Below are 12097 nucleotides of genomic sequence, written 5' to 3'. Positions count from 1 at the left end.
TGTTTCCATGAGGACGCTCCTCTCAATTACAAACAAACATATTGGTAAAATAACATTTTGATATATCAAGGTATACAAAAATAGAGACAATAGCAGAAGTATTAATTAGATCAGTGATTCCTAACAGGGGGCTCAGGAACCCCTAATGGTTTGTGAGGTGTCTCCATGGGGTAAAATATAATCTGTAACGACAACTCCAAGGCAGTATAGTGTGGTCCTGAGCCCATGTAGGAACTGCAAACTTACTGAGGTCCCAAACTGCACCTTAGCGTGAAGTGTATAGTTGTCAATTACATTAGGAACTTCCCACAATGCTTTGCATCCACAGCAGCAAAGCATTGTGGGACGTGAATTTGGAAGCTCCCGCAGTGAGTGACAGCTATATCCCCCATGCTGCTTGCACACACGGAGGTTCAGTTTGGGGCCTTATTAAGCGTGTGTTCCCCCCATCAGTCACAGTTCTGTTAGCGACAGTCTATTAGGTTGGCAATACGATTTATTAATGAAATCTGCCCCTGGTATTCTTTACATAGGGTGCACCATGTACCTGCATATGAATGCATTCTGAATTGCTTGCATCTTTGTATTTGTCTTCACACACACAAAAAAAAAACTTGGCTGACAATTTTAATGCATTTCTGGGGCACAAACATGGCTCGTACTTGAAGTTGAATGTTACCTATAATTTACATATGTGTATCACAGTCACAGACAGCATTCAAACTCCACCTCTATCTCCACTCGCACAGTAATTATTTGCTTTGTGATAAAGAAGCTGACGCACAAACCGCACAAGACATAAAACTTATTTTTGTTACACTGGTGCACAGAGGCGATGTACAGAATAGCAAGTTACAGTACATCTGTTTCACTACAAAATCACTTATACTAACGCTTTATACCTAGTCCCTAAAGAGGTTTACGCGCCAAAGCAATTTGTGGGCAAAATTAGCTTGAAAAGCAGCATTTTCTACTAGCATCTCTTGGCATCAATGTATCCTGACATAATAACAATTCAATGAAGACCCCAGTCATTATACTGAATGCGGAAATATACAGAACTTGTATTTGAAATATATAATACCAACAAATACATACAGCAAGATAAACATTGTTATGCAATACTTGGCATGCGAAATACAAGAAAACAATTACAAAGTATGACAAAAATGTATGTTGCATCTATTTGGTGATGTGTACATCAGCTTGCGATTTGACAAATAGGGGGAATTAGAGCAGAATTATATGATGCACACACTGTGTTAAAACGGTGATGTATTATTCCCTGCTCATCCTGTTACTCTTGTCCTGGCATAAAAAAAAATCCCTGGCTCTGATGCAGCGTAAACCTCCCACACATTCTGCATCTAATAACTAACAATTCTCTGGCATCTGATGAAGTCAGAAGCAAGGGAATTGTGCAGTGCAATAAAGCAGACTATTTTGTGTGTTGCTACTGTACTTTTACACCATGGTTGCCACATCTCTAGAGCTTTGCGTTGACTCTGTCCTTGGTGCTGAAGGTCGTGGAGTAACATTAAATCGGCTATACTGTAAGTGCGACCCTGGGAAATCAAACCAATCATAATTATATTAACCTCAGACAGAAGTTTGCATCTGTAATACTGCCTGAGAGATCTCAAATGCACTGCAAAGCAATCCAGTTTTGCCTCTACGGGGGCAAAGATGGGTTAACGTTCACTGTTATAAGTTCAGAGGCCCACTGTGAACCCCTTTGTTGCTATAAGGGTTTGGGACGTTGTTGACTTCCCTTCTGGCAGCAAAGGGGTTAAGAGGATCTTTTCGGACTACTCTCCCTCAATACGAAGCGGAGAGACTGGTAATGTCGGGCAGTGCTGGGGCCTCATCAAAAATTTGAAGGCTTCATAATCATTAATTAACAGCCTTGAGAAATCAGGCGTTTGCCAGGCACACAGAGCCTTCACATTCCCACCTTGGTCAACACGTAAGGGAGGCAATTAGGAGGAATTAGGACGTGATCTGGAAACATAGCACCACACTACGGTACCAGTCTATCATAATAGATCGAAGACAATTAAGGCGAGAGATTCATGATTAATACCCTGTAGGGAGTGCAGTTCGCCCTTAACAGTTAAAGGACAACTCTCCCATTAAAAGGAACCCAACCAGGTATAAATAATTCACATGTACAGAGAAAAATCATGTTAAATTTACAGGTGTAACATTGCTCTTCCCAGAAAACACAATCTATCTTAGGTTTTCCATAGGATTCAATGGCAATGTTGATGCAGAATATCACAATATATCCCAACTGCAAATGTGTAAATATGTCGCAACTGTGTTTGTGAACTTTTGCATAATTCTCCGACAAGCCTCACGGTGCTAATAATTTTATGTAGCACGTCTCAGATGCTGCATTTTTGCCAGCTTTCAATGAAATTCCATCAGGTATTGAGTGAACCGGCTTTTTTAATCCCGACACTGAAATAGGGTTTTCGCTGGACAGATGGACTCTCTCTATTCTCTTTCCCTTTTCTCAAAGCTCAATTTCAGGGTCCGGAACTGGATGAAAAAGGTTTATGAGATCTGGCAAAATGAAGGCCAATTTCACCTGGTTCGCAAACTCAGGGAAACATTTTGCACGGCTCCAATCCCGACCTATCACACCCGAGGGAACAATGAAGCCTGAAACATCTAAATGTTAAGGAACCAGCTCCTTTATTTCAGCACTGGACAGCAATTTCCTCTCTTGGAAGCCTCAATTGTTTTCTGTCTTGAGGGATTTGGAATACACAAGAATGATGCACGATTGTATCCAACCCTATAGGACAAACTAGAGTATAAACTAGATACAAAATCCAAGTAGTATATCCCCTTATGCCACTACTATAATAAAAAATAAAATGAAGGAACACGTGGCACAATAAAAAGTAAAGGAATACCTATTTCATTATACTGCACATGGAAATGTATTTGCCTTTATTTATTGTTATTTATAAAATATTTTACCAGGAAGTAATACATTGAGAGTTACCTCTCTTGGCATAGAGTTATGATGACAAATACATGATTACAAATACATGGTTATATTAAGTGAACAGGGTTGTACATTATATACAAGACATTGCATGCACAGTAAAAGCGCATGTAACAGTTACAGACCAGGTTAAAATGGGAGACAGCTTTAGTTTTGAAAGAACTTAGGCTGCGCTTATAGTGTCGGCGACGCGACCGTCACGTCAAAACAAATGCATTGTTGCCGTCGTCAGCGCTTATAGAGCACGCAACGGTGACGGAGCGACAGTGCTACCAAAATCTGGTTGTCACTGATATTTGATTTATTTCGGCGACGGTCTCCCCTTGTGGCCAATCAGAGAGCCTTTCCGTCCCTCTGCCTTCCCCTTTTATGACATCACTGGCCTTATAGGCAGCGACGTCGCCTAAACTTGAATTACAACTATCGCAATGGTGAGGGGTGACGTCATCGGGTGCGTTGCCGTCACTGTAAGAGCAGCCTTATACCTGGTGGCGGCTGTGAGAGTCTCCGGGAGATTGTCCCAGTTTGAAATGTATAATATTAAAAACTAGCTGAGAGACCCGGCGTTGCCGTGAATTAAATTTCCCGTTCCCTTCTCTCCCCTTCTTTCTCCGTTCCCCCCCCCTCCCCCAGAGGGGAGGGACGGACAGTGGACAGGAGGGGGGGGGACGGACAGTGGACAGGAGGGGGGACGGACAGTGGACAGGATGGGGGGACGGACAGAGGACAGGAGGGGGGGACGGACAGTGGACAGGAGGGGGGGGACGGACAGTGGACAGGAGGGGGGGGGACAGTGGATAGGAGGGGGGGGGGCGGACAGTGGACAGTAGGGGGGGACGACAGTGGACAGGAGGGGGGGACGACAGTGGACAGGAGGGGGGGACACAGTGGACAGGCGGGGGGACACAGTGGACAGGAGGGGGGCAGTGGACAGGAGGGGGGGACAGTGGACAGGAGGGGGGACAGTAAACAGGAGGGGGGACAGTGGACAGGAGGGAGGGGACAGTGGACAGGAGGGAGGGGACAGTGGACAGGAGGGAGGGGACAGTGGACAGGAGGGAGGGGACAGTGGACAGGAGAGAGGGGACAGTGGACAGGAGGGAGGGGACAGTGGACAGGAGGGGGTGGGGAAGTGGACAGGAGGGGGGGACAGTGGACAGGACAGTGTCACACACACACTCTCACACAGTCACACACACACTCTCACACAGTCACACACACACTCTCACACATTCACACACACAGTCACACACACACACTCTCACACAGTCACACACACACACGTGTCTCAGTCCCGTGCGGCGCTGCGCTCAGCGGCGCCCTTCTCAGGCACAGGCCCCGCCCCCCCGTAGTCCTGTGCGGTGCCTTTCTCGGGTGTAGGCCCCGCCCCCCGCAGTCCCGTGCGGCGCCCTTCTCGGGCGCAGGCCCCCCCGCAGTCCCGTGTGGTGCCCTTTTTTTGGGGGCGCAGGCCCCGCCCCCCCGCAGTCCCATGCGGCGCCTTTCTCGGGCGCAGGCCCCTCCCCCCGCAGTTCCGTGCGGCGCCGCACCCTACGGGTGAGGGGGGTGGTGTGGTACGGGTGAGGGTGGTGGTGTGGTACGGGTGAGGGGGGTGGTGTGGTACAGGTGAGGAGGGTGGTGTGGTACAGGTGAGGGGGGTGGTGTGGTACAGGTGAGGGGGGTGGTGTGGTACAGGTGAGGGGGGTGGTGTGGTACAGGTGAGGGGGGTGGTGTGGTACAGGTGAGGGGGGTGGTGTGGTACAGGTGAGGGGGGTGGTGTGGTACAGGTGAGGGGGGTGGTGTGGTACGGGTGAGGGGGGTGGTGTGGTACGGGTGAGGGGGGTGGTGTGGTACGGGTGAGGGGGGTGGTGTGGTACGGGTGAGGGGGGGGTGTGGTACGGTTGAGGGGGGTGGTGTGGTACGGTTGAGGGGGGTGGTGTGGTACGGGTGAGGGGGGTGGTGTGGTACGGGTGAGGGGGGTGGTGTGGTACGGGTGAGGGGGGGTGGGCTGCCCCCTCCCGGCCGTCCGTTCCGCCCCCTCCCGGCCATCCGTTCCGCCCCCTCCCGGCCGTCCGTTCCGCCCCCTCCCGGCAGTCCGTTCCGCCCCCTCCCGGACGTCCGTTCCGCCCCCTCCCGGACGTCCGTTCCGCGGCTTGGTCCCGGCCGGAGGCACAGGGGTGAGGGAGGAGAGGCGGGAGGTGGTGTGTGTGGTGCTGTGTGGAGGGGAGGCTGGAGGCGTGAGGCGGTGGTTTGGGCGGGAGTTGGTGTGTGCGGCAGTTGGGTGACGTCATAGAGCCACCAATCTGATTGGCCAGAGGCTAGGCACTCGGCGCCGCGAGGGAGGAAGGGGGTCCTTCCGGGCGCCGTCATCTTAGGCACTCGGCGCCGCGAGGCAGCTGCAGGCTGCCTGACCACTGTCTGTCCCACTGCCGGGGAGGGAGGGGAGTGAGCGACGGTGAGTGAGCGCCGTGGAGGGAGGTGAGTGAGCGCCGGGGAGGGAGGTGCGTGTGATGGGGGGGGAGAGGACAGAGAGAGAGTGTGTGAGTGTGTGTGGCCGAGGGGGAAGAGAGTGGCAGTTGGGTGACGTCAGACCCACCAATCTGGCCAGAGGCTGAGGACCAATCAGATTCACCGCAGCTAGTACCAACCTTTCGATTTTATATATTAAGATTAAGATTCATACAGCAAGATGAACAGTGCCATACAATACTTGGCATGTGAACAAAAAAAACAGTTACAAAGTATTACAAATACAAGAAGCCCTTCTAACCAACATAAAAAAACTGTAAAAAAATAAACATAAAATAGACAATGTATTGGGCTGAAGGTGTCTCAGACTTTTGACAAAGGGTCACTTTTAACCCGAAACGTTGAGTCTATTCTTTATTTACCGTTTTTTTTTAATTTGTAAGAAGGGCTTTGTGTGCATTTTTGTAATTGTTTTTATATTTCACATGCACTGGTTATCTTGCTGTATGTATTTTTGATATTATACATTTCAAAATCAAGTATATTTCCATGCGCAGTATAATGAAATGAATCTTCATTTACTTGTGATACATGTCCCTTTGTTTGTTTGTTTTTGGTTATTACGGGATTTAGAACTGTTTATGGCTGTTGTGGAGAAAAAAAAAAATGTAAACTTTTTTTTATACATATGGAAAACCAAAATGTCCACTTATTGTTCCCATAAACAAAATCAATCATAAATGGAAATATATCTGATGCTTATAATGCATTTTTTTCCCCCCATTCCATAGTGTCATTTATTCACTGGTATTAACTAGAGATGGGGGGAATTTTCGTGGAGAATTTGGATCTGCCGATTCCTTTGGTCCGCGGATTTCAGCGGATAAATCTCAAAAAAGGGCGATTTGCAGATTTTTTATCATTATTACCAATGCACTCCGCGAATTCCGCAACCCGTGGATGGATTTGTAGACTTCTTAAGAATCCGCCAACCGATTGCTGAATCCGCGCATTGGATTCTACTGATCCGTCCACGGGTTGTATCCAATGGCGGTTTTTGATGAATCGCATGGATTAAAACCGAACAAATCCGTTTGCGGATTTTACACCACAAAACAAATTTTGGGTTGAAAATGCGAGAAAATCCGGGAAAGGGATTTGGGCCTCTCTCTAGTCCTTATTGTTCTTAAGAAACGGCCTTTTTGGTGAGATATATACACAGTATAATCCTGTATAGCCCTAACAAAAAGTGGCGTTTTGGCCATTATATACAGCTTAACCCCCTTATAACTCTGTGCATGGGGTCCAAAGAATCACATCGTGCTATAAGCGGATCGCGTTAGAAATAATGCACAGTTGTACGCATTGTGCAATAAAGTATTTAAGATACAAATAATCGTGTTGTAAAGTATTCATAAATACGAAAATTGGGAGCCGCGCTTACATCGCGTTATAAGCGGATTCGCGTTGTAACGGATCGCGTTATAACGGGGTTGAGCTGTACTATGGATTTTGTTACTCTGCTTTTCAGTAGGAAGGAGTTATTAAACATTATATTATACAGCCTTTTCACTGGTAGAAAGGACAGCTAGCTCTGTTCTTTGACACTATTGCAACGCCAACTTAAGCTTCAAAAAGCATCTTTAACTAAGCAATAGGATTTGATATGATTTTCCATTGTTCTCTTTCAAGCATCTCAATCCCAAATAGTCTGACGCAGTGATCCCTTCCCAAGCAAAGTGTGAATAGATTCAGACACTGTTACCATGTCAACATGATGCATTCCTACCATTGTTTATCTTGTCACTCAGAGGAGAGGAGCTTGTCTCTGATAAGGGTGCGGGGAAGGGGGAAGGAGTGATTCATGCAAGAGGTCTTCACAGATACATTCACTAACCAGGCTCTTGTCTCCTGGACACTGAACGCCTGTAAGTCATTTCTGCAATATTAAAGACTGCAGAGAAATCAATTGGACATATAATACAAAGGCACTGACTCAAATAGGTCAGAATATGCCCTTTTCTTGTTTTTTTCCATTCTACCAGTAAATTACAGAAATGGTAAAAAAAAAAAAAAAGTCTCATCCAATAAAAAGGCTAGATACCACTGCAAACCCTATGTACAGTGTGTATATATATACTAGCTGATATACCCGGCGTTGCCCAGGATGTAAATGCGTAATAGCTGGTATTATTTATAAATCGTGGAACAATAAGATGACTATTTGGTGGAAAGGTTGGATAATAATGTTGAAAAGAAGGTTGGAAGAAAATGTAATACAATGTTGTTGAAAAATGTTTTATTGTAAACACACCACAGTACAATGTATATTTTGGCGACATAACTGATGTAAAAATGTGAGGTGTGTGTCCCGCTAGGGTGTGAGGTGGGTGTTGAGGTGGGTGGCGCGTGGGTTGTGAGTGCTGTTTGAGTGGGGGTCTTGCTAGGGTGTGAGGCGGCGGGTGTGTGGTGAGTGCGGCCGGCGGCTGGTCAGTGATGTCAGTGTGTAGGGGTGTGAGTGCGGACGGTGAGTGGTGAGTGCGGCCGGCAGCTGGTGAGTGATGTCGGTGTGTAGGGACGGGAGGCAGCAGGTGTGTGTCGAGTGTGGCTGGTGGGTGAGAGGTGGCGTGTGGCGCTGTGAGGCGGAGGGTGAAAGGCAGAGGCGGCGGGAGTGCGGGCGGGCAAAAGACGGAGGCGGGTGGGCGGGCAAAAGGCAGAGGCGGACGGGCGGGCAAAAGGCAGAGGCGGGTGGGTGGGCGAAAGGCAGAGGCGGGCAAAAGGCAGAGGCAGGTGGGCGGGCAAAAGGCAGAGGCGGGGTGGGCGGGCGAAAGGCAGAGGCGGGTGGGCAGGCGAAAGGCAGAGGCGGGCGAAAGGCAGAGGCGTGCGAAAGGCAGAGGCGGGCGAAAGGCAGAGGCGGCTGGGCGGGCAAAAGGCAGAGGCGGGAGAAAGGCAGAGGCGGCTGGGCGGGCAAAAGGCAGAGGCGGCTGGGCAGGCGAAAGGCAGAGGCAGGTGGGTGGGCGAAAGGCAGAGGCGGGCGGGAAGGCAGAGGCGGGCGAAAGGCAGAGGCGGCTGGGCGGGCGAAAGGCAGAGGCGGCTGGGCGGGCGAAAGGCAGAGGCGGGTGGGCGGGCAAAAGGCAGAGGCGGCTGGGCGGGCGAAAGGCAGAGGCGGGTGAAAGGCAGAGGCGGCTCGGCGTGCGAAAGGCAGAGGCGGGTGAAAGGCAGAGGCGGCTCGGCGTGCGAAAGGCAGAGGCGGCTAGGCGTGCAAAAGGCAGAAGCGGGTGGGCGGGCAAAAGGCAGAGGCGGGTGAAAGGCAGAGGCGGCTGGGCAAGCAAAAGGCAGAGGCGGGTGAAAGGCAGAGGTGGGTAAGTGGGCGAAAGGCAGAGGCAGGCAGAGGCGGGCGGGCGAAAGGCAGAGGCGGGCGGGTGAAAGGCAGAGGCGGCTGGGCAGGCGAAAGGCAGAGGCGGGTGAAAGGCAGAGGCGGGTGAAAGGCGGAGGCGGGTGGGCGGGCGAAAGGCAGAGGCGGGCAAAAGGCAGAGGCGGCTGGGTGGGCGAAAGGCAGAGGCGGGCGGGCAAAAGGCAGAGGCGGGCGAAAGGCAGAGGCGGGTGGGAAGGCAGGGGGGGTTGGTGGGAAGGCGGTGGGTGGGTGGGAAGGCGGGGGGGCGGGTGCCTCATCTCCTGAGGAAGTCACGCAACGTGACAAAACGCGTAGAGACGGGGTGACGTCATCTCAGACGGTTGTGTGGGAGGAGGTCCTGTGTTCTTCGGCACTTTTTCCAGCTAGTCTGCTTGTGCTTCCATTATTGCACCACCAAAAGAAGCTCTATTAAGCATCAGAGACGCTGAATTGCTGCAGGACTCGTGGCAGGAGTCAGAAGCAGCCAAACCAGGTGCTAAGTAACACGGACGAAAATCCCTCTCCCCCACTCCTGTAGATGACGCCCCATACAGATTCTCTCCAATGTATATGTTATTTTAACCTTTTGTAAGTGTATCTCCTAGGGACACTTCTCTTAATCAATTTACCCTCATTTGTACACAGTTACGCGCTATGGAGCATGCGCTTTTTTGTGTTTTGTTTTTCTAGATCTATGATGGGTGGCTACACCCTTTCTTATGAAGCAGCAAGAAGCTCCTGTGGTCAGTGTATCGTTGGGACTCTCTCCTCCTCCAGACCACCACTAAATGGAGACATTTGGACTTATCCTTTTTTCTTTGGACACTATTTCATTTATCTGTTGGTTACTTTTATTAATATTATTATATTATCCCGTATATACTTTAGGTGTTTATATTAATTATTGTTATTCACAATACTTAATAGCGCTACTCTTTTTGTGTGTTTTTTTAATATATATATATATAAAATAAAAAGTGTGTGTGTGTGTGTGTAAATATTCCTGTATGCTCATTTGCATGTCTTAGATAGGTCTGCAACCCCGCCTTTCACCATTATCACCCAGCAAACAGTGCTTCCACTGCAGCAAGGGATTCTGGGAAATCACATGCAAATAAGCACACAGCCATCTTTTGCTTCAAAACCATTTAACATGGTTCCCTATAAGCTTAAGCTTGCTGCATTTCACAGCTTTGAGCACAGCCAGGGTTAAGATGCATAGCCAGTAAACCCACCCACAGACAGCTGTTACGACCTTAATGGGTCTCCTCAGTGTGGGGTGGGTTATACTGGCTTGGCAAAAATGAAGCAGGGATAGGTTTTACCAGACTTGGTTAAGTTATGGTGGGTAAAAAAAGTGGTGTGTGTGTGTGTGTGCACGCGCGCGCGTGCGTGATTAAGGTCTGGTTTACTGCATTTTGTACTTCATACCCCCAATGCCAGTGAATGCAGGTTTAATAATTAACTAGCTCTCTTCACCTTAAATGTTTTATCAATGTTAATTACATCTACTGTGTGCCTACCTTCCCTAACTTAATTTGCTACTGTCCCCAACTTTACATCAGTTTGTAAATTTCAACCAAAAATAAAAAATGTGAGCATTAAATATCAATTTACCTGGGGAAAGATAGCTGAACCTAATTTAATGCGGGCAAAGCAAACATTAAATATTTAGTGCTATCTATTACTGCAGTCAACAAAATGCTATGCCCTCTCTTTACCCTAGGGAAAGCTTACAATAGATTTTATGAAACAAGCATACAATGTCTTGATTAAATAGGATAGATCACCTAAGAACGGACTTCCTTTCAAAATATTACAAATATTTATGAATGTACCCCTCCTTACCCGACTCCAAGAGGAGATTGCACTAATGTTACTACAGTATATTCAGTGACAGTGCTCTGTCTCTCATACCTGTGCTGGGTGCTGGGTAGGTGCAAGCCGGGCGTGAATAAGCAGCTAGAGAAAGGTGGGCACCAGGGACGGTTGTAAAACATAAAGGTGTTTTATTTGACATCCGTGTAGAAGACTCCACAGGTATTGACATACATCTCACTTGACAGAAACCTGTGTCAAAACATTACTCTGGACTTCCTCCCCCTGGTAACGCTCACTCCTACGCTGGGGGGAGGTACTTATGCTTGTTACCCGTAGTAAGGGAAAAATTGTCAGTCTCTTGCATAGTCAGTAATCTGTTACTATGTACTGCATACTGTTCTTCCTCCATAGGTGGAGAAACCGGGGCGCTGCCTCGAGGAGAATACTACACTGTCACAAACAATATAAGGCCCATTTTATAGTGGCGGGCGCGCGTGCGGATTTTTAGTTGGCTGACGTCAGTCAGCCTTTCTATAGATGTGTCGCGCGCGCGCACGGCAGGGAGAGGGGAGCCGACAGACAGCGGCGAAGATGAAGAAATTCATCTTTTCGCGTCGCTGCCTGCGCTCAATGTATGTATTAGTGTGTATGTGTGTATGTGTGTATGTGTGTATGTGTGTTGTATGGATGTGTGTGTAACGGGTTTCCCCCCCCCCCCCCCCAATCTCACATTGGCCCGGGTAGGTAGTCTAACCAACCCCCATTACGTGTATGTGTTTGGTGGTGCACCTGTAGGCGACAGGACTCCTGAGTCTCCCGCTTGATGGTATTAGGGGATGTCATCAGGACAGAGGTAGTGGGTGCGAGTTCAACTTACATCATGTGCAGCGCCTCCACCTCATCAGGATCTATGCTTCCGCAGCGAGATGGTCCTGGTGAGGAACTCCTTCTTGGTGGTGACTGCCACTGTTGAGTAATCTCACACTCACACAGTGGGGGTTTCATTAACAAGGTCATCTTTATTGTAGATTGGGATGTAGCAGACTGCCCCATGCAGCTGCCGGCTCTAGCCGCACATCTCTACGTGCTGTCCCTTTGCCAGGTACGCCCTCCCGTATTGAAGTGGGATTCCCTCTTCTCCTAGGGAGATCCTCTCTGTGCCAGGTACCTGGACACAGAGTGGCTTAGACAGGCTTGATTGGTCAACCTGGACCGCTAGTTACTGCACTAGGGTCACAAAGTGTTCCTACAATCCCTTATGCAGGAAAATACAAGTTACCAGCTACTTCGCATAGCTGCTGGAACACCCACTAACTAACTGTGTTGTGCCTTATATACTTCAGGAGGCAGGCGCATCCCTGATGTCACTATCCAGGGACTCAGAGCATACAGCCACT

At 48.9% G+C, this 12097-nt stretch overlaps 1 protein-coding gene across 4 annotated transcripts in view; it reads right to left on the bottom strand.

Moving 5' to 3' along the window:
- MYO18B (myosin XVIIIB) overlaps positions 1–12097 on the bottom strand; it is a 345583-nt gene that overhangs the window by 218425 nt on the left and 115061 nt on the right. The gene's annotated exons all lie outside the window — the stretch shown is intronic.

The sequence above is a fragment of the Ascaphus truei genome, chromosome 13, assembly GCF_040206685.1.
Source record: "Ascaphus truei isolate aAscTru1 chromosome 13, aAscTru1.hap1, whole genome shotgun sequence".
Lineage (NCBI taxonomy): Eukaryota > Metazoa > Chordata > Amphibia > Anura > Ascaphidae > Ascaphus > Ascaphus truei.
The sequence above is the reverse complement of the archived record's forward strand: the minus strand, read 5'-3'. Positions and strand labels throughout refer to the sequence as shown.